General features: G+C 36.3%; 1 pseudogene; it reads right to left on the reverse strand.

Annotated features, from left to right (window-relative positions):
• Positions 1-1,374: 1,374 nt before the first annotated feature.
• LOC138827858 (small EDRK-rich factor 1 pseudogene) lies at positions 1,375-1,557 on the reverse strand (annotated as a pseudogene).
• Between the last annotated feature and the right edge of the window lie 22,735 nt (positions 1,558-24,292).

Below are 24,292 nucleotides of genomic sequence, written 5' to 3' on the forward strand. Positions count from 1 at the left end.
ATTAAGGGCTACTCTAATCAACCTCATTTCTATGTCCTCTACGACACAAACTTTGTTCAAAGAACATTCTATATTCAAATAAGAAATATTCCTAGGTTTTTTTTTTGATGGAAGCGCTTTTTGGAGATTTTCAATTAGCCCACTACAATTATGGTTTATTGTTTCTCTGGTTTTCTATGTTACATAGAAAGTGCGGAATCTGTCTGATTTTTACAAGATCAAATTAAATTTAGAATGTTCTGTCATCAGCACTGTGAAATTTTACTCTTCTGATTTTGTTAGTTGATTTAAATTCCATACATCTTCCACCTCATTAGAGGGTAGTTCTCTAACTCAAAAGAAAGCTTAATTTTACTTTATTTTTAACAATCCTCAAGCATTAATTCCTAGCTTATGGAAAATCAGAAATGGCCATTTATCTACCTACTTTTGCTTAGTTATATTTTTACACATTCTCCCAGGATATAAGAATTTGTCTACTGAGTTGATATATCATGTCACTAGTTTTATAGTAAAGATAATGTGATACTATTAAAATGAAATGTGAAAGTTCTAGCCTGAAATCAATCTAATTATGATTCACAGTTTGTAACTTCAGCACCAACTATCTGATTTTAAAAGGCCATTCAATATTATTTTAGTACATGTTTTCTCAGCTGTAAAACAGCAACACTAATACCTCCTCTGCCCATTCTTATTAAGGCTTGGACATAATGTGATCACCTAGGTTAGAAAACCCTAGCACATAGTATTTACTTTGTAAATGATACCTGTTACTAAGTACAGACTGTCTGTAAAACAAAACATGAGAGGTGATTTTTATTGTTAGCTTACTCCTTTAATTCACTTGAGTGCGAAACAATGTTTTTGGTATATAATAGATTTGAGGATATGTGGTGCAGCCTGAGATACTGAGATCTAGATTTGGATCCTAATTCCTTGGTGGGTCTGCTTCCGCATCCTCTGAGTATTAATTTCTTTATTAATCTGCCTGCCTCCTCTGCCTCCCCTAAAAGCAACATGAGAACCATGTTTTGCCATGTGGTTTACCTACTTGGAATTGCTTTCCTTCTTCTGCTATCCTTGCCTGTCCCTTGTGTATGTCCCAAGAGACATCACTCCTTTCTCTGAAACTTCCTCCAATCTCAATGCTCAAAAGTAAGTTCAGTCTTGAAAAATTTTGTTCATGCATGGTTTATTTTTTTGAAGGATGGTTTTAATAACACTTAGTCAAATGGAGAAGCAAGGTTTAAAATAGTTTTATAAGGATAAGTTATAACACAGGTAATGACTGGTTACTTAAGAAATCTTGATCTTAGACCTTACGGTGCACCCCAACGGCAGTACCACCCAGGTTTTCCAAAGAGCCATTCATCATTTTTCTCTTGTCTGCATTGACTTCTTTTCATTAGCTGCTTTCTTTTGCTGCATGATCTCAGAGTCTCTTTGCTTTCTCTGAGAAGTAGTCAAGCTATCTTTTCTCTTCCTCTTGCTTATTTCCTGGGATCTTTTCATATTTTTCTGATGTGCAAGCTCTCGCTGATTCCCATGGGCCATGCTGATCACCCGAGGGATCTTGAAGGAGAGCAACTTGAAGAAAAGCAACCGTTGCTACGGTAGGCTGGGCTGTGGTCGCTCTGGGATCTGCCTCCACTGAGTCAGCCCAGCCTTGAAATTTTACACTCCTTTCTTTTTTTCCTGGAAGTGGTACTGTGGCTCAAGTGGTTGAGCAAAAGAGCTCAAGGACAGCACCCAGGCCCTGAGTTCAAGCCCTACAACTGACAAGGAAAAAAGAACTTATATTTACATTCTTCAGTCCTTGAACTCTGCCTTCTCTCTCCAACTAACAGCTAGAGTGTGTGCTCATTTTCACATTTGATATGTACTGCCTTGACATGCTTAAACATGGAAGGTAGGTGTAGTGACTCCTCAGATACAAATGTCACAAGGTCAAAGATTTTAATTAAGCTTTTTTTCTGGGTTGCCTTCTGAAGGGACTTACATTGTTCTTGAAGGTTTAAATCTGACATCAAAATCTTTTCGTTTTAAAATAAAATTAAACTTTAAAGCCCAGACACTGGTGCCTCATGCTTATAATCATAGCGACTCAGGAGGCTGAGATCTGAAGATCACAGTTTAAAAGCAGCTTGGGCAGAAAATTCCTTGAGACTCTTATGTCCAATCAGTTATAAACAAAACAAAACAAAACTGGAAGTGGAGCTATGGCTCAAGTGGTAGAGTGTTAGCCTTGAACAAAATAAGCTCAGGGACAGTGCCCAAGCCCTGAGTTCAAGCCCTAGGACCAGCAAAAATTAAAAAAAAACTGTAAATACTCATAATCCAGAGTAGTAGTAAATTCAACTGTGGTAGTTATTGGTGTGCCACATAATCATACATTTACTCAGTCACTCAGAGAGTGGAGATAAATTTTTGAGTACCACACCATTCACATCTGAAAGTCAATTATCCATGTCTACATAGGCTTTGAAGTCTTGAAGTTCCCATTATTTCTCATGACAGGGAGCTTCCATATATAGAGTTCAGTGTAGCCATATTGTGTTATTTATAACAAATACCAAATCCTCAGAGAGCATAGAAACCATCTTCCTTTCCCTTAACTTGATTTTTTTTTCTGGTCCTTGGGCTTGAACTCAGGGTCTAGGCACTGTCCCTGAGCCTCTTTGTGCCCAAGGCTAGTGTTCTACCATTTGAACCACAGTACCATTTCCATCTTTTTCTAAGTATTTTATTAGAGATAAGAGTCTCATGGACTTTTCTGCCCAGGCTGGCTTAAAACTACGATCCTCAGGTCTTAGCCTCCTGAGTAGTTAGGATTATAGCTATGAGACAATAGCGCTCAGATTTGTATTTTTGTATAATATATAATTTTCATATAACATATATAATTATATAATGTATATATTAATACAATATATAATTTTGTATAATCCTCAATTTTTTGTAAACTCAGACTTTCTCCCTTGAAAAGTACCTTTCTTTTCCCTATATGTTTAGTAAAATATCTCCATTTAGCATAGACTTACAGATGACAGGAAAATAAGTTGTTTTCAATAATCTGATTTTAGTCATATAATCTGATTTTAGTCCTATAAAATTCAATGCCTAGGCATTTTTTCTTACAACTGTAAGCTGTTAAAAATATAGATTATCTGAATATGTTTCAAAGACATAAGGAGCACTCTTAAAGATCAAAGTATGAGATCCTGGAGACCTGCTGGAAAGCAAATTAGTTCAGAAGAGAGAAGATTCTAACAGAAGTGCTAGATGTGGGTGTTATGCCTCTAATCACATGGCAGGAAAGGAGTAGGGAGTTAAGAGCAGTCTTAGCATTTGTCACTTAGATTTGCTCTCCTGCTTAATTCTCATACAGACATAAAATGAGAAGGAATACCTAACAAAGACTACTTTCAATATCCCCCAAAGACATGGTATGCACATGGGATTATGCCTTGGAACACTACATACAGTGGAGGGAGAACATGAGTTTAAAATAGTGAAGACTGCAAGACAAAGCCTAATTTTGGCCCATTGAGACTTTGGCACAATGGTCTGAAAACATGACTTGACATGGTAGCATCTTGACTAAGCACACCATGGTAACATCCAACACAGAAACAGCTTGATGGACACTTGGGAACCTAGTAACCCCTATGGTGTTGGTTAAGCGCCCAGAGCTCTGTCGCAATGGGTTTAGATGCCAATGAAAGACAGGCAACTATGGTAACCTGAATAATAATGACCCCATGTGCTTCTTCATTGAGTACTTATTCATCATCAGAACCCATAACAAATCACATTCATTGGGATTATAAAACATGAAGAGGTCTGGGAAGCAGAGAAATCTAAAGGCATTCGAGAAGGAGAAAGATAATACTTTCTACAAGGTAGTTTGGAAGAATATTTGGTTGATACATATGGAGTAAATTTTATGATTCTTAAAATTGTGTGTATGAGGAGGAGGTAGTGCTTTGATGGGGGGAAAATTCTGGATATATTTACAGTCTCCAGGCTACAGGCAGGGAAATATTCCAGCAATGATTGTTTCCCTTATATTCCTGGAGTCAATGCCCTGAGAACATTGGTTACATTTCTATCTCTCTGTGGACTAACATTTATTTAGAGGTCAATAAATACTTGATTTGATAAACTGTGCAACTTTCCTAAATTACCTTGACTAATTATTAGAGAAATACTAAATACTTGAATCAAACTGGAGGCTTCTTGAGATTATGTCAAGATGTTGAAACAGTTTTCCAAGACTAAGAGTTTAAAACAATAACATGAATAATTTTATAATTCCTAACATAGTTCCTATGTTACCTAGAATACACTCTACCAAATTCCAGTTCCTCCATCAAAATGCTGAACTGTTTAAAACATAGTTGTAGTCTCTGTATGTTATATCAGCATTTTAAACACCTAAAGCACATCTCTTACACACAAAAGACTCCACTTTGTCCTGGAGTAGTTTATTTTAAGTTGTATTTATTTAGCATATTCAAATTGATTTCTCATAGTATCCATTTATGATGCTAAATTGTTGGTGTCAGCTCGACTAGATTCTAGGATGCCTAGAGAACTGATAAAGCATCACTTTAGGGGATGCCCATGAGTGTGTTTCCAGAGAATGATTGGCAAGCTTTGTGAAAAAGAAATATCTATTCTCTCTTCTCTCCTCTCACCTACCCCCAACTGTTAAATGTCAACATGTTTTGTGCTGCTATGTGGGATATCAGACAATAGGTACTTTGTCTTTCAGCCCTGAGACTTAAATATGTAGCTCTCATGGGTCTTTGGGCTCAGACTGGGTGCCATACCATTAGTTTCCTGCTTCTGAAGCTACTACTTTGTTGAGCTGAGCCACATGAACAATTTTCATGGCTCTCTAGTTTGCAGATAGTCATTGTGAAACTATGATCATGCTGGCATAGCTAATATATATATATATATATTCATAAAATGAATATAATATATATGTTTTCTATTGGTTCTGTTTCAATGGAGAATCCTGACTAGTAAGTATCATGTTTCTCAAGAGACATCTATTCATATCTCTTAACAAAAGCTGTTCTGTGGAGTTCATTTTTTTTCCATCGGTCATAGGGCTTGTACTCTGGACTTGGGTGCTGCCCCTGAGCTCTTCAGCTCAGGGCAAGGGCTCTACCAATTGAGCCACATTTCCTGTTTTCTGGTGGTTAGTTGGAGATAAGAGTCTCACAGACTTTCTTGCCCTGGCTGGCTTTGAACAGCAATCCTCCGATCTCAGCTTCCTGAGTAGCTAGGATTACAAGTATGAGCCACTGGCGCCCAGCTGTGGAGTACACTTTGCAACAGGGATTCATTTCTAACTTGACATTGGCAGTTCATAATGGTCTCAACTTTCAATAGTACAGAATGTATACACCCTACTTTCTGCCTTCAGTACAATATTCAGTATATGACATCACTCCCTTATCCTTTGCCATAGTTACCCATGGCACAGTTATATCAAATAGTATGAATAATTTTTATGTATTTTTTATTATAGCATATTGTTAAGGTTTCCCTACTTAATTTTAAGTATTGTTGTTCTTCCCTTACTGTGTCTAACTTATAAATTAAAGTTTATCAGAGCTGTGTATGCAGAGGAAAAAACATATGTCTGGAGTCTGACACTGTGCATGCTGTTAGGCATCTTTTAGGGGTCTTGAAACATGCAGATAAGGGGAAACTACTGCACATGCAATATTCAACACTTTAATATAAGATAAGGTTTTGCTAGATGACTTTTCCCAGATGTAGGCCAAAGTAAATGTTCTTAGTATGCATAAGAATAGGTTCAGTTCAGTTAGGAGGTTCAGTAGGTTAGGAGTATTGAGTACATTGCAAATTAAACTGTTTCCAAGTTATAATAAGTACATTGGAACATAGCCACATTATTAGTCAAGGAACATCTATACCTAACACTGTATATGTGTTTGTTTTGAGAGAAGATCTTGGTATATAGCCTAGATTTATCTGGAAATCACAATCCTCTCTCCTCAGCCTCTCAAGAGCTAGCATTAGATGGCATAAAGCACTATATCTGGTTTTGTGGTTGCAGTTTTGTTTTTGCAACACTGAGGATAAACCCCAAGGCTTTATGCATGAATTCTGGAAAATGTGTTAATTAAATCCTTACTGAGATAAATCAGAGACAGTGACAAATCTATATTTTCAATAATAAATATGACTTATTACAAATATGTTTAAGCTAAAATATAACATGATTTCACACAACTCTATAAAAGGTTATTAATAAGTAAACAATAAGCATAATCACAATTCCTCACAGCGATGGGAAGACAGTTGGAGATTCCATGACCTGTGCTTGTCTGAGAAAACTTTAAGATACAGGGCATTTTGGGGGTAGATAGGTATAGGCATATAGGCATAAATGAATGATTAAAAGTAAGAAAGCATGTTCCAAGTAGGAGACAACTACAAAATCAAAAGAAGGCACACATTAACATGTTACCTGTCAAAGCAAGCATTTTTCTCTCCAGATTATTTCATATTAGCTTTAGACTCCATTTCATTTCTTAGTTATAAAAAGAAGACCTGTCATTATTCATGTTAATAAAATTATATATTATCTCTCTATGCCATTTCTATTTTCTCTGCATCAGTAACAAACTTTATATGTTAGGAGTCATAAACACACATACATGTGATGTATATGTGATATATATATATATATATATATATATATATATAGAGAGAGAGAGAGAGAGAGAGAGAGAGAGAGAGAGAGAGAGAGAGAGAATGAGAAAGTGAGAAATTCCACAAATGTGTGCAATGAGATGGAGAGGGAAAATATGGTTAAGGAATTATGCTGTAGGACTTGCATATATAAAATATAACTTATGCTTCTGTTACCTCAAAATTTAGAATGAATTGTATGGTCTCTATGGAGTGCGCGCGCACACACACACACACACACACACACACACACCCCTCCTCAATACACACAGATACATCGATTACATACATATAATACTATTCTATGCATAATGGAACTACAAATATATATTCTCGTCAAAATCTTTAAGTACATTTGATAGTCCATAAAGACAAATCATGTCTATATCATGGCTTCTTATTGACTGTGACAAAACTGTTCATAAACAAAGGAAAAATTTTAAATAGAGAGTAACTTCTTTTTCAGTGCATAAAAATTAGGATGATTACTACAAGCAGAATGCTTGACTATATGTTTCTATTTGTGAGGATTAAGCTCACAAGATAGCCCACATAAAATTTCCATGTCCATAATCCTTCATTACACTCACTTTAGAACCCTAGGCCTAGCTTCAAAGCCAGTGTCCTGGCAGAACGTACCTTTAATGGAGCTTAATTGCCTCAGTAAATGAAGAAAGAAACAATATATGACTCCTGAAACTTAAGGATAAAATCAACACGGAGAGGAATGCTCTTGTGTTAGTTGCAATCTTCTTCATTTTCCGCCACAGTTCTATATACCAGTATTCTTCAATGGAGAAAGGAAAATCTAGACAGTAAAAGAACAGTCTCTGTAACTACATTTTGGGAATAAATGGTACCTTTCTGTTTGACACACACAGATAAACCTCCCTTTGGGTAATAGCAAGAGTCCCTTTCCCTGGCCCAACATGGTACATAATTGGTATTCACCAAAACTGTAACTGAATGAGGCTCATACAATAAGATGTCCATTTGAGCTAAACAGATTTTGAATGAAAAGTGCACCCTAAATGAAAGAACCCAGCCATTGCCTTCCCTAGTCTGGGAAACTGTGGACAGGGAAAATGAACTGAGGTCCACCTTTCTCAGTAACTAATAATCTAAAGTAGGTATTTCAAAGCCACTATCATCATAGAAAAGTCTGTGTGGGATTGTTATTGCTCCTTTACCCTGAATCCTCACTCCTGTCCATAACTATTAGACTGAAATGATCCCAAATACTCTACAGTCATCTGTATTCCCAAAGGCAAATTGGAGAAAAATCTTATGCTCACTTTGCTATATTTGACACATTGTGTAAGGAAAGCTTTCCATGTTACTGATTTTATCCCCACCTGAAAACAATCCCAAGTGTTCAGTAACCCCTAGAGAGTACTTACCTTTAGTGTAGCTATAAATGCAGTAGTGTTGCTTGGCATTGAAATTCAAGCAATAGAATCATTGGAAAAGAAATGAGAAAAAGATGTGCAGAAGCCCCAATCCTTTATTGTATGAATAAGGATTCACCAGTAGTTAAAAATTACAGCAGATCAATATTAGTCTGAAAATTTTTGGGTAATCTCCAGAGATGAATCTGACTGAGGAATATTACAAAATAACTTATTTTAAAATTACTATATAGATAGAAAGAAGAGGAAAACTTGGTGGTCAGACTAAATAAAAACAATAGACAGGATGTGGAATATGAGGATTCATTGGATGGTTCATTGCATTGTAGAAATCAGATTGAAGCAACCATAATAATCAAGGATAGACACATATATCAATGGATATATTGATAGCTAAACATCACAGAATGACTTCTAAGCGATTTTTCACAGCTAGCAAACAGACACAAATAATCAGATACATTGAGCTGGCCAACTAATTTGCTAATGGAATATTTGCACAAAGGCTAGAACTACACAGAAAAACCCTGCAATTAACCTTTGAAAATAAAAAGTGTTGTTGCCTAGGAGGGTTTTAGAGCTTAATTATTGATAGAAGCTTAAGGGTAAATCTAAACCATGACCTTAAACATTCTTTATCTTTGTATATCTGCTCTTATTTAGGAAGTAAGACAAGCCATTAACTGAACTGTTCTCCTAGGGCATTAAAACAAACTTCCCAAAGCTTCTTTAGTTGAACAGAAATAGTTTTGTATTTAATATTTAATTTCATTACTGTATAAAATTTAAGAGTTAGATTTTTTAGTCCATAAAACATTTTCTTAATATCACCTAGTATTTTCTTAATAGAAATACTTTTCTTTCATGATAAATTTAAAGTAAATATTAAATTTTTCCATATTAAAAGCTTCTTAAAATCCAAGTCTAATGACAAGAAACTATATAAAACTGTCAGAGGTATGGCAAGGAAGAAATTGGAACAGGCTCACTGGATAACGTATGTTCTTTACAGAACATAGTTGACCGTGTATGATTTTCAATGCTCATCATGACATGCATGCTGTTGCTTATTTTGCTTCATACTTACAAACAAAGGAAATGAAACAACTTCTATTGATTATATGTTAATGTGTCTGAAACATAGTTGATACTCAATAAATCCTTTGAAATAAGTGAACATACAATGCTTTCCCAAGTGTGTGTGTATATACACATATACATGTGTGTATGCATATATACATATATGTATATATACATAGTCATTTAATCTTTTAATTTAAACTTTTTTTTCAGTACTGGGGTTTGAATTCAGGGCATCATGCTGAGTGGGCAAGTGCTCTATCACTTGAGCCAGATCCCTGTATTGATGCTGCTTAATTACTTTTTAGATAAGATCTCAAATTTTTGCCCAATCTAATCTGGATCACTATCCTCTTACTGAAAGCTTCCTAGTTGGAATGATTGGTTCATGCCACTATGCTCAATTTACTGGTTGACTTGAGTGTCTCGCTGACTTTGCTTCCCTGAGCTGGCCTTATATCACAATATTCTCAGTGTATACCTCTGGAGTTGCTAAGATTTTAGGCATGACTCACTAGGCATGTCCTTTAATTTTATCTTTAAATGAACTATGTTGGAACGCTGAATTTAGTTCATGAAGAGTAGTCCCCTCGTTATGAACCTACAGATTTGTGTTGGATTATGTCCCTCCAAAATCTATTTGTTAAGTTTCTTAGTCTCTCAGAGTGTGGTCTTATTTAGAAAAAGTTAGGGTGTGATCATATCAAAGGCTGCTGGATTAAACAAGGCTACATTCCTAATCCAATGGGACTGATTTCCTTTTACTGATTTCCTTTAACTTTTTAGAAAAAGTTAGGGTGTGATCATATCAAAGGCTGCTGGATTAAACAAGGCTACATTCCTAATCCAATGGGACTGATTTCCTTTTACTACATTTTTGAAACAGATACTCACATACTAAAAATGTCATGTGAATTAAGGGATCTCTCCTTCAGGAGGATATTACAATTCTAAATATCTATTCGACAAACAACGTAGCACCCACATTTATCCAAGAAACACTACTTTCCCTCAAATCCCACATAGATCCAAAGACATTAATTGTTGGGGATATTAACACACCACTCTCCCCACTAGATAGATCAACTTGGCAAAAACTCAACAGAGAAACCGCAGATCTAAACAACTGCATAGATCAACTAGATTTAACAGACATATACCAAATATTTCACCCAGCAGCATCAGAATACACGTTTTTCTCAGCAGCACATGGAACATTTTCTAAAATAGACCACATTTTAGACCACAAAGCAAACTTGTCCAAATTCAGAAACATTGAAGTTATACCTTGCATTCTCTCAGACCACAAGGGAATAAAATTAGAACTCAACACCAAAAGCCACCAAAGAAAGTCTGGTAACACATGGAGGCTGAACAACACACTGCTGAATCATGAGTGGGTCAAGGAAGAGATTAGAAAGGAAATTCAAATGTTCATGCTATTCAACAAAAATGAACACACAAATTACCAGCTCCTCTGGGACACAGGAAAAGCGGTACTCAGAGGCAAGTTTATAGCTCTGAGTTCCTACATCAACAAATTGGAGAGATCTGAAACCAACAATTTAATGAGACATCTGAACCTCCTTGAAAAAGAGCAGCAAGATAAACCCCAATCCAGTAGACAGAGAGAAATAATTAAAATTAAATCAGAATGAATTATAATCCAAAAAAACTATAGAAAGAATCAACAAAACAAAGAGTTGGTTCTTCGAAAAAATTAACAAAATTGACAGACCCTTAGCAAATCTTATCAGAAAAAGAAGAGAACACACCCAAATAAATATACTCAGAGAGGAAAATGGAAACATCACCACGGAAACAACCAAGATTCAGAACATTTTTGCTGCAGACCGGGTTCTGTCGGGACAACGGAGGATACCTAGGGGAGGAACCTGGAATAGGGGGGGAGATGGCAAACAGACAACTCACACACATTAGGAGTGGATGCTGACTGCTGAGTGCGATTTAATGCAGAGGATAACAAACTTTTATAGCAAAAAGTCTCCATAAGAAAAGGCAAAAAGGTTACACAATCTTGCTGCAGGGCTTCATTCTTGGGTGGTCACCAGCTGGCGCCTGAAAGGCACTTGTTTCCGGCTTATCTCTAAGAAATATAATGGGTTTCCACGTTTGTCACCATCTAACCATTACCTTATTTCTATAGAGGCCTTAATTGTCCCATAAGATCTTTCCTGTTCCTTCTTTAATAGTAAGGTCATGGAGGTCTAGATCTAGCAAGTCTCTTAGTAAGTGAAAGAGAGTAACAGGAAGTTCTTTCTCCTAAGTAGTTATCTCCGCAATTGCCATACATTACTTCTGTTATAGCCGCGCCTTTAGCTTCTTGCAACTCTCTTACAAACAATTCCTTCTGCTGGAGTGACTTCGTGAAACCCCCAATACTTTTATATTTGCTTATAGCTTGTCTACTAGCCTCCATAAGAGGGGTTTCAGGGTAGCACTTAACTCTGGTGAGTTAGTCATATTTTTAAGACACTCATCAGATATTGGAGTCGTCAACACTCTTTTAAGAAAGAGCTTTGAATAAGGGAACGTTGACAACGAGTAAGTACAAAGAACAGCAGAAACAGTAAAAGATTAATAGGCACTCTTATGAGGAGAAGAAAGACAGAAACACATCTTTCCCAGGGGTTTGCCAGCCTTTTTCCAGGAGTAGGCCTCTTAGAAGCCCTATTCTCCGAGGTAGAATTCGGTGAAGTCCCAAAACTTGGAGATAGGTTTCTGTAAAGCCCCATTCTCTGAGGTAGACTTCAGTGAAGTCCCAAAACTCAGAGATAGGTCTCTGAAGCCCCTATCTTGGTCTGATAGATGGTTTCCCATGCTAAGCAGACTCCACTGGAGTCGGCGTGGCACATTTTAAGGGATACTTCTCAAAAATTTATGCTAATAAGTTTCAGAACTTGGGAGAAATGGACCTTTTTCTAGCAAATATTAACATGCCAAAACTAAACCAAGATGAGTTAAACCATCTTAACAGGCCCATATCAAGCACAGAAATACAAACAGCAATAAGAGACCTCCCAGGTAAGAAAAGTCCAGGACCAGATGGTTTTACAGTGGAATTCTACAAGGCCTTCAAAGCTGAGCTCACACCAATACTCCTCCAACTCTTCAATGAAATTGAAAGAGAAAGTTCACTACCGAACACATTCTATGAAGCCATCATAACCCTCATCCCAAAACCAGGCAGGGACTCATCAAAGAAAGAGAACTATAGACCCATTTCTTTGATGAACATTGATGCAAAACTTCTCAACAAAATTTTGGCCAATCGACTTCAACAATTCATCCAAAAAAATCATACACCATGATCAAACAGGATTCATTTCAGGGATGCAAACCTGATTCAATATACACAAATCAACTAATATTATTCATCACATCAACCGGAGCAAGGATAAGAAACACATGGTTATCTCAATAGATGCAGAAAAAGCATTCGACAAGATCCAACATCCCTTTATGATGAAGGTTTTGGAAAAATTAGGAATCCATGGAACATTCTTCAATACAATAAAGGCTGTACATGACAAACCTACAGCCAGCATTATACTTAATGGTGAAAAACTAAAGCCATTTCCTCTTAACTCAGGAACAAGACATGGATGTCCACCCTCTCCACTTCTCTTCAACCTAGTATTAGAATGCCTAGCTACAGCAATAAGACAAGATGCAGACATAAAGGGGATCCAAATAGGGAAAGAAGAAATAAAACTCTCCCTCTTTGCAGATGACATGATCTTGTACTTAAAGAATCCCATAGACTCCACTCCCAAATTACTCAAGCTGAATCAAAACATTGGCAAAGTAGCAGGGTATAAAATTAACCCTCAAAAATCAATGGCTTTTCTCTATGCCAACAATGAGAAAAGTGTGGCTGAAATTAGGAAAGCAACTCCATTTGTAATAGCCCCACAAAAAATAAAATACCTAGGAATTAACTTAACCAAAGAAGTGAAGGACCTCTATGATGAAAACTTTAAAAACTTGAAAAAGGAAATCAAAACAGAACTTAGAAAATGGGAAAACTTCCCATGCTCCTGGATCGGAAAGATTAACATCGTGAAAATGGCAATACTTCCCAAGGCTATCTACAAATTTAATGGGATACCTATCAAAATTCCAACCTCATTCTTCAAGGAAATAGAAGAGGCAATCCAAAAATTCATATGGAACAATAAAAGACCCCGAATAGCAAAAACGCTCCTCAATGGAAAGAACACTGCTGGAGGAATATCAATACCAAATTTCAAACTCTACTATAAAGCCATACTAATCAAAACAGCTTGGTACTGGCACAAGAACAGACCTCAGGACCAATGGAATGGAATTGAAAACCCAGAAATGAACCTACAGACCTATAGCCATCTAATCTTTGATAAGGGAGCTAAAAAAATAGAATGGAAGAAAGACAGCCTCTTCCTTCAGTAAATGGTGCTGGCAAAATTGGTTAACTACTTGTAGAAAACTAAAGCTAGATCCTTATATATCATCCTGTACCAGAATCAACTCCAAATGGATCAAAGCCCTCGGAGTCAAAGCAGACACTCTGAAAACATTATAGGATGGAATAGGTGAAACCCTAGGTCTCCTTGGCACAGGCCGAAATTTTCTTAATAGAGACACAGAAACACAACAAATCAAAGAAAGGTTGGACAAATGGGATTGCATGAAGTGGCAGAGCTTCTGCACGGCAAAGGACATAGCTAGCAAGATCAATAGAAAGCCCACGGATTGGGAGAAGATCTTCACTAGCCATACAACGGACAGGGATCTCATATCTAAAATATACTTGGAACTCAAAAAATTAAATCCCCCAACAACAAATCCTCAAAGAAACAACTGCCCAATAAATAAGTGGGCTAATGACTTAAAGAGAAACTTCTCTGAAGAAGAAAGAAGGATGGCCAATAGACACATGAAGAAATGCTCAACCTCCATAGCCATAAAAGAAATGCAAATCAAAACAACATTGAGATACCACCTCACCCCAGTTAGAATGGCAAAAATCAAGAACTCTAATAACAACAGATGCTGGAGGGGATGTGGACAGAAGGGAACCTTACTGCATTGTTGGTGGGAGTGTAAACTTGTTCAACCACTTTGGAAAGTAGTATGGAGGTTCCTCAAAAGACTCCACATAGAGCTCCCCTATGACCCAGCAGTCCCACTTTTGGGCATTTACCCAAATGTTTACAAGCAAGACCACACTAAAGCTACCAGCGCAATTATGTTTATTGCAGCATTATTTACCATAGCTAAGATCTGGAACCAACCCAGATGCTCCTCAGTAGATGAATGGATCAAGAAAATGTGGTATATATACACAATGGAATTGTATGCCTCCATCAGAAAGAATGACATTGCCCCATTTGTTAGGAAATGGAAAGACTTGGAAAAAAATATATTAAGTGAAGTAAGCCAAGCCCAAAGAAACATAGGTCCCATGATTTCCCTTATTTGCAATATCTAGTATATGTATGAATCAAGCAGAAAAGGTCAGATAAGGTGATGTTAGGAAAATGAACCCTAAGATATGTATTTTAAATGTTTTTTTTCTTTCATGCATTTGTTTCTAACACAATTATAAGATTATTTCTTTGTTGCGCTTTGTATGTCCCTCCCCCACAGTATAACCCCTGCTTTCACTGCATTTGATGTTATAATTTGTGGAGGGGAAGGGGAAAAACAAGTCGTTTAAATAAGGATACAGGTACACCTGTTGCAACAATGAGAAGTACAAGTTGTCATGTCAAAACAAACTTTACAACTTGGGAGGGGGGGAGGACTGAGTGGGGGGAGGAGGGAGGATGGGAAGGGATGGGAAGGGTAAACAAACGAGGAGGCTACAATGCTTGATAAGAAATGTACTCACTATCTTTCCCATGTAATTGTAACCCCTCTGCACAGTATTTTCACAATTAAAAATACTTTGTTATTGATATGTATTAGTCTAATCAGCAAATATATTTCAAAATAAATTTTGTGGTACATTGAAAAAAAATGTCATGTGAACAGGTAGGCACAGACTAGCATGATGTTCCTATAGCCAAGGAATGACAAAGATCGTAATGTCTATAAACTAGGGAAGAGACCTTGAACAATTTTTTTGTCACCGACATAAAAACAACCAACACTAACAACTCCTTTATCTCATACTTCTGTGAAACAACAAATATATGTTATTTAAGCCACACTGCTGATTGGTGTTTAGTTGGAATGACTTTAGAGAACTAATGCAGGTGAATTATGACTTGGTATTATTATAGTCAGGTGCTTATTACTTCACGGTGTTGGGTCTAATAAATTATATGACATAATAAATGGCCTATATTTATATATATATTACATGTCTATATATACACATGTGTATATAGGTATACACATGTGTACAAATATATGCATATATAAATATGTATGTATATAAATATATGTATATCTACCATATCTCTTCCTCTCCATATATTATATATTATCTATATTGTATATATGGTATATCTATATCCATATCTGTCTGTCTGTTTGTCTGTCTACCCATCTATCTATCTATAGTATAAAAGTGCTACCAGTTGCTGGCTTACACTTCTAATCCTAGCTGTTCAGGAGCCTAAGATCTGAGGATCTGGATTCAGAAGCAGACTGGGCAGCAGAGTTTATGAAACTTACCTATAATTAATCACTAAAAATCTACAATGGAGCTATGAACCAAATGATATAGTGCTAGTCTTATGCTTAAAAGCTCAGAGAAAGTGCCCAGACCCTGAGTTCAAGCTCCATACTGGCATGTGTGCACATTCACCGATGGGCATACACACAGACGTAGTCTCAGGCTCCCTCCCCCCACCTTTGTGCTAACTATTTTACGTTATAAATTAAAACCATGAGGTTAAAATCATAAATTCAGTATAGAGAAAAGTACCCACCAATAAGCATTAGGAATTTGAGTCCAGAAAAATCAAAAACGTACACAAATACAAATTTTGTGCTTAGATTTCCTTTGGCCTTCATATGCATATTTACACTGTTATTAATTTTTAGTGTGATTATATTTTTCAAAGATGTCAAGTAACAACTCTATGGCTTAGTTTGGAGGGGGCAGAGCTTTGGTAATGGTCTACAAAGCCATGCTCTAAAACTTCTATGTTTACTAGAATAGTCTGATATAAGATACATGAATGTTGTGTGTTTGCTTGCATATACAGGCACAAACACAACAGTGTTAAGCACATGCTTAAAACCTGGTTGCTTGTCAAAAAAAATGTTAACAGTGTGGATGCTGGAACAGACATATTCACACTATCACAATGAGGCTGCAAGACAGGGGCCATATGCTGTGTTGTTTTAGCAATCTGATTTATTGCCAGCATATATCAACACACATGGAACGTATGACTATTATTTGCTTTTCCATTAGATTGTGTTATTAGCTTTGGATGGAATGAAGGAATGGAAGTTCCATGGAATTGGAGGAGAAGCAGTGCTTAATAAATAGTAAGAATGAATAGTTCAGATCAGTGAAGACTTCTTAATCTTCACCCTTTAAATTATGCATTTATAATGCTCCTTTAACTGAAAATATCTACGAAAGAGGTTAATATAAAATACTAGGACTTAAATGTTAGGAGAAGTCTAAACTAATAGATGATGATAGCTTTGATACAAAGAGATATTTCTGTCCCAACTACACAGATTTAGAATTTTCTTTTATTCTAACCCTGGTCTGATGAGAATTTACTTAGCACTATTTGTTAGGGCAAAGGCAAGGTGAAGCAAATTAACAATGTAGAACTTGTTTCTTCATTTGGTTAAATGTCTAGAAATGAAGCATTTTAAAAAATAAAAACTATAGCAGTTAAAACAAAGTGTTTTCATGTGTGAACAGAATAACTAAAACCATTTCTGGACTATGTATTAACACAAGTCTAATAATATTTTCATATTACATGAAATTATTGGTCACAAAAGTGCTTTGAAATGTTGAGGGAGAAAGGGGTAACACTGAATAAGAATCACTGAACACGTAAATTGACATTTTAATTTGTAACTTTCTCATACAATCTCTTCAAGTCCAGGAAATTTTAAAAAAAAATAAAAGAAATGAAAGTGTTAAAGTTAAAAAAATAAATTCCTGGGTCCATAGTGGCTCATGTATGTAGTCTTCTCTACTGAGGCTGAGATCTGAAAATCAGGGTTGGAAGTCAATCCGGGATCAAAGTCATGAGACTCCAATTAATCACCAAAATGCTGGTAGTGGAAAAGGGTCTAAGTGGAAGAGCACTAGCTTGAAGTCAAAATGCTAAGGGACAGCACTATACCCTGAGTTCAAGCCCCAGTAGCAGCGCGCACACACACACACACACACACACACACACACACACACACACACACACACACACACACACACACACACACACAATATATCTTCATTAATGAGTGCTGACCATACCATTCCCAAACTATATTGACAACACTGTTTGAAGTTGTGTTATTATCTACATGTATGCCTCCCTGCCTTTGATAGACCACCTTAAGCAATAACCTTCAGGATGTGCACACTCAGGTGGGTATGAGGACACACTACAGAAAGGTGCTACCAGCTCAGAGTCTGAGGATTTTTGTACAGAATGAACTATATTTTTCTGAATAATAATGAGAATCTTTGGATCATTGAGATTAAAAAGAAAGAAAAAAATCAAAACATAACCCAGAAAAGCAACGCTGCTGAAAGGAATGCATAGTTTTCTTTTTGTTGGCTGTCATTAAAGGACCAACATCCCTGGTGCTCCATATTATCTGCAGAAGGGGGGACAGAGAGTGAAAAATGAACAAGTCATGGGTTTCCATTGCTCTAATGACTTATACTAATGTATTCCTTCATCTAAATACAGATTTCTATTTAAAATTCAGTATGCAGGGGTATTATGAATTCTAGTGTAATGGATTCCAAATAATTGCCCTTTAGAAATGATGAATAGCTGTTTAAATTCACTGATAAGAATATAGTATTCCTCTCCGAACGATAGGCCTTCCACATTAACTGTGTCATATATGCCTGAAATTAGTTTATTAATTTTTTATCGATATGCAAAACCTAAACTGATGACAGATGGAAAATAACCTTTTCCTAAGAGTTCCCAACTTTTTACCTAAAATGTTTGTTGCTATTTCTGTGGACAGTAAAGAGAGCAAAAGTAATGGTTTTGCAAATGGAGGCCAGGCACACAATATGTAAATATTGCTCTTCATCTCTCTCTCTCTCTCTCTCTCTCTCTCTCTCTCTCTCTCTCTCTCTCTCTCTCTCTCTCTCTCTCTCTCTCTCTCTCTCTCTCTCTCTCTCTCTCTCTCTCTTTCTCTCTCTCTCTCTGTCTGTCTTTCTCTCTTTAATTTGTGCAGTTCAAAAAAGTTGTGCTTCTAAGGTTAACAGAATGGCCAGCAATTTCCAAACCCACAAAGATAAAACTTCTTCACGTTCCTAGTGGTTATCAGCCAATGCCCTTAAAAAAGACTTCTAGAACTTGTTCTTCAACTTGAAAGGTAACAGAAGCAAAAGAGGCAGAACTATTCAAATTAAAAATACATTATTCATTTCCCTTATGTAACACTGGCCTGGGGTTTCATTTTATCTTATATTATCCCTTATTAAAATGGATGGCTTTCTATACTAGTTAAAAATAATATTCTGAAAAATCATGGCTAGAAGAGATGCAACTGTAGCCTGTGTGGAAATAAAAAGCATATACTCATTATGGATTGTTTTATACATTTATAAAGACTATTTTACATTGTATAATCTGTATCATTACATTTTAGGATGTGTTCAGTTAAAGGAAAGAATAGTCACTTATTCAGATGGAAAAAGGAAAATCTGAGCTGTTCCTAAACTCTTATAATAAATGAGTCAAGGGAAAAATAAAATCATCTGTTATTCATTCTATTGATAAGATGTGCTTTCAATGTCCGTAATATTATGCCTCTTTCAAGAAAATTATATGAAGAAAAATTCTGAACAAAATAAAACTATCTTTCTAGAAACTTCAGAATTTATGTCATTCTTTGTTGGCTGCTGCTTGATTTATAAAGTCATTATGCCTAAAGCAGAATTTACAATTTTAGAAAGTCTATGAATGGTGTATATACAATAAACATTTTATTTATATATGGATTGCTGTATCTATTTATGCAGATAAAATCATGCAAATACAAAGCAAACTGCAATAGAATGAAAATTTCCAACTTGTACCCAGCATATTCTCTAAAAAAATGGATTACCTAGGGAAAAATAAATCTCAAATTTCCAATTTCCCATTTGCCATTCATACTAATAAAAATCCTCTCATTGTTCCATTAAGTAATGCTACACAGAACAATAAAAAAATACCAGTCAGCATACAAATGAAAAAGAAAATGCGAGCAAAAACAGGTTCCTTTTTAGCTAAGTGAGTAAATGACACTATAGTTTCCCTTCCCTAAATCTCATCTAAGAAGAGTAAAAGATGGAGAGAAAGGGGAAACTTTCACATATCCCAAATGCAGTCTGCAGAGTGAAAGCTGTTTTGATCTTTCCACCATGTTTGTGTATAAAAATCTATGACCACTGTTCCTTCAGGATTTTTCTTTCTCTCTAACAGAGAGTGATGCCCTTTTTTTTTTTTCCTTAGGCTCTCTCTGTCTTCCTCTGAATCCGCTGTCCTCCCTCCACCCATGGGTACCCAGAGAAGAATGGCTTCTCTGTTCGCCTGCCTGCCTGCATATTGCCTTCTTTGCTCCATTCAGCTTGGCCTTTCAGGTCTGCTAACTGCTGCTGTACAATTTAGCTTTTATGCTCTGCTGAAGGATTTTCTGAAGCCAGAGGGTTTCTGAAAGGAAGGTCTATTTACATAAACAATGCCATGTGAGGAGGTCTACTGGAAAGAAAAATCAAAATTCACTCAAGCAAATCTTCCTGATCAACTCTCTCTTTTTTTTTTTGCAACTAACACCTCTTATCATTACCATCTGTATGCTAAAACGTGGCTGAGAGTTGGAACAACTCCCCCCTCCCCTACTCCTTGTGTGTCCAGTTTTCTCAAACAAGCCCCAAATATATTTCATTTTCTGAGTTAGTCTGAACAGAACCCAGAGACTATGGTATGTGGAATGAAGAATGCATTGTGTGTTAAATGAGGGCAAGAGGCCAGCTACGCATCAGCTAGCCAGAGCCTTCCATTCAATTTGTCACAGGAGCCTCATCAAAATGCTCATTGGAGTCAGGAGCTGCCTATGCACGGGTGCTGTGATTGCAGGTCACCGAATGCAGAGCTACTCAGAAAGAGGGAAGCTCACTTGCAGAGGGAAGCTCACATCTTGCTCACCTCAGGCCTTTTCTTAGTTTCTTATCCACAGGAATGGATCAAACTACGATACCAAGCTTCAAATGGGCTTAAGGAAGCAGTTCAATAAAATTGCATAAACAAAATGGAGGACACTGTTAAATCATTCACATCAATGGCCACCCACGCTTCACTTTTAAAAATATTGTCTTAAAGCAAATCCAATTTGAAAGGGGTCCTTAATAGCAATACTAAGGATTTTTCGTGAAATAAAGATCCTGAGATTATAAATGTGTGCGTCCACACACAGTAACTACTCAACTCTCTTATCTAAAAATGGATGTAATTTGGTTTCCGTCGTTCTTTTGCTTTGTGGAGACTGTTAGTTTCATGATCTAGTGGGTATAGAGGAGAAGCAGAAATGCTTGCCCTGTCCTTTATCCTCCTGTTTTCCTTTGTCATCTATCAGAAACAATCCAATATTTTACTGGCTTCCTAAATTGCTCAATCTAGTGAACACCGTTTTCTCCCCTTAAAAAGTTCCATGATTACAGACTACAATGACTACTTCCCATAAATATTAGAAGACATATTGGAGAAATAACTGATTCCAGATCTGAGGCAGGACTTATGCAAAATGAGTGTGGATAGTCTATCACATGGGAAACTGAGATGCTTTTTAATCAAATATTTAGCTTTCAATCTGTATAAATTCTTAACAGCCAAAGTTGAAATTACGAACTATCAGTAACACAAAGCTTACCATAGCATAAAAGTTAAATATGCTTAAAATCACCAGAGTAGAAATAGATTGATCGATCGGTAGATAGATAGATAGATAGACAGATAGACAGACAGACAGACAGATAGATAGATAGATAGATAGATAGATAGATAGATAGATAGATAGATAGATAGATAGATAGATAGATAGATAGATAGATAGATAGATGGAGATGTGTGTATGTGTGAGAGAGACCCAAGGCTAGCAATCTATCAGTAGAGCCACAGTTTCACTTTGCAGCTTTTTGGGGGTTAATTGGCGATAAGAGTCTCACAGATTTTCCTGCTCCAACTGGCTTTGAACTGTGATCCTCAGATCTCCATCTCCTGAGTAGCTAGAATTACAGGCTGCGCCACTATTATCCTGAAGGATCATACTTTGTAAAAGATTTAATTCTGTGCTTAAAAATCATTTTTGACAACTGGTAAATAACAGGAAAAATCAAAGCAATTGTCCTGTCATTATAAAGTACCTGAAAAAGAGCAAGAAGCAGATCAAGTCAAGTCTCTTTTCATAGAAATAATACATTTTGAATATCCCCATAGTGTAAACAGGCATGAAATAGTGAATCTGGCACTGGTTATTGTTTTTGTTATTGTTTTTAATTTTGCTACTTTCTAATGCTATTCTCAGTGGAAGCACACTATCCCATTCCAAACAAGCCCATGAACTAGAATTTTCCATAGCTTTAGCTATAAGAGAGAACTGGAACAAGGAGCAGGACAAATAATATTAGTTTAAGGTGTTCCACCAGAAAAATCCAAAATGTACAAAATACCAGATAACCAATTTGGATTTTTTAAGCTGTAAGTGCTATCTAAATATTAGTTTTCAAGAGAGGGATTTTTTTTAGTCCCTTTGGGTTATATGATGTCTCTGATAGAAGTATGGGTTTCTGAAAAGAAATTAAAAACAAACAAACAAACATGAGTTTGGGAGAGGTTAAAGGTGTGTATAGTAAATAGCCTAAGGAGTCTGGAGGTGGATGTTCTCATTCATGTTAATGAGGTGCTAGGCAGAACCCCTTTTTCCTACCTGTTATTGACTGCTTAGAACCTCAGCAATAAGAAATAGGATTGGGCAAGGGGACAAAAGCAATTGAAGAGTTTCTTAGTGATTGTTCACTTCTCCTTCAGGGATCTCCAAAATTACAGTAAGGCTTTGGATGAATAAAGTGCTGTTTTGTTTTTGGGTGGGGAGACTGGCTTGGGAGGGAAAATCTGGAAGAAAGCAAGGGAAGGGATGACACTTCAAAAAAATGTTCTCATTACTTGACTTAGATAACCATAACCCTTCTGTACCTCACATTTACAATAACAATAACTTAAAAACAATTGTATCCCTGAACACTGCATTGCAGGAATAATAAGTCGATAATTGCTTAAAAAAGAAACAAGAAAAACACTAGAAATTTGTTTCAAGGAATTATGAACCAGCCCTGTGCAACTGGAGCTGGCCATCTCCTTAGCATATCAGATGGTAACCCCTCCCTCCCCTAGCCCTACCTCTTTAGGAAAGGATGGTGAGGAGCTTTAGGATTTGCACTGAGGTTTACCTGTCTTCTAGGGATGACTAAAACAGTATGAATCTGACTGAATATGCTAGGAAATTCTGAAAGTGATAATATTGAAAGATTTTTATGGATCTATCAGATGCAGACATCAAAATAAAATGAATCACCTGGACTGCTCCTGAGGGAACAAGTGGAAATTTTTCAGATGCCTGTAGAAGAAAGTATTTGAAAGTATGTGCCAATATGTAGATTTATATTGAGATGACCCTACTTACAGAGTTTGTATTTAAAACATTAGTTTGTAAGTTAATGGTTTCTGGAACAGAATGACTCTAATTGTAGAAAATGTGATGAAAAATGCTAGATTTTTAAAGAGAGTCTTTTACAGAAGAAGTAAGTAGGGCCAACAGACACAGCATCTCTGGCCATAAAGGAAATGCAAATCAAAACAATATTGAGATTCTACCTCACCCCAATTAGAATGGCTATTATCAAGAAAACAAGCAACAACATAGTTTGCAAGTACTTCTCTGAATGAATTGTTGGTGGGAATGTAAACTTGTTCAATCACTCTACAAAACAGTGTGGAGATTCCTCAAAAAATTAGGCCTAGAACTACTCTATGATCCAGCAATTCCACTCCTAGGCTTTTATCCAAAAGATTTCAAACTAGGACCCAGTAAAGCCACCGGCACAACCATGTTCATTACAGCACTAGTTACCTTAGCCAAGAAAATATGGTATATACACAATGTTCTACTCATCCATTAGAAAAAGTGAGATTTGTAATGTATCATTTGTAAAGAAATGGAAAGATCTGGAAAAAAATATGTTCAGTGAAGTATGTCAGGCCCAAAGAGACAAAGGATGCATGTTTTCCCTTATATGTGGAAGCTCGATATAGCTTTAAATATGTGGGATAGTCTAAAATATATACGAATGTATTAACTGAAATATGATAGATTCAAGGGAGAACTCAAGTAGTATAATTCCTTAGAAAGGCAAAGTCAAAATTCAACAAAATAAATACCAGGAAACTGGTACTTGAAAAAGGTGGGATGAGATTAAGTGGAAGGGAGCAGACAAATGAAGAGAAGAAGAGGGAGAGAATGCAGTCCAGAATTCAACTTATATCCTACAAATTAAGAAGAGTGAAGGAAGGGATAGATGGGTAAGAATGCTGAAAGGGGAAGTAGCATTGATCAATATGTATTACATTCATAAACTACTTTGTTACATGGCAACTCCTTTGTATAACCACTTACAGATATTTTTTTAAGTTTGGAAAAAGAAAAAAAAGATTCTCAAAGAAATATACAAATGCTTATTTATCTCTGAGTATATCTCAAATATAATATTGAATGCTGGTTTGGTTTATATTCTGTTTTATACATGCTTAGAGACATACATGTCAATGCCTAGGATTTAATTTAGC

The sequence above is a fragment of the Dipodomys merriami genome, unplaced genomic scaffold (assembly GCF_024711535.1).
Source record: "Dipodomys merriami isolate MVZ:Mamm:240054 unplaced genomic scaffold, mDipMer1.0.p SCAF_16, whole genome shotgun sequence".
NCBI classification, from domain to species: Eukaryota; Metazoa; Chordata; class Mammalia; order Rodentia; family Heteromyidae; genus Dipodomys; species Dipodomys merriami.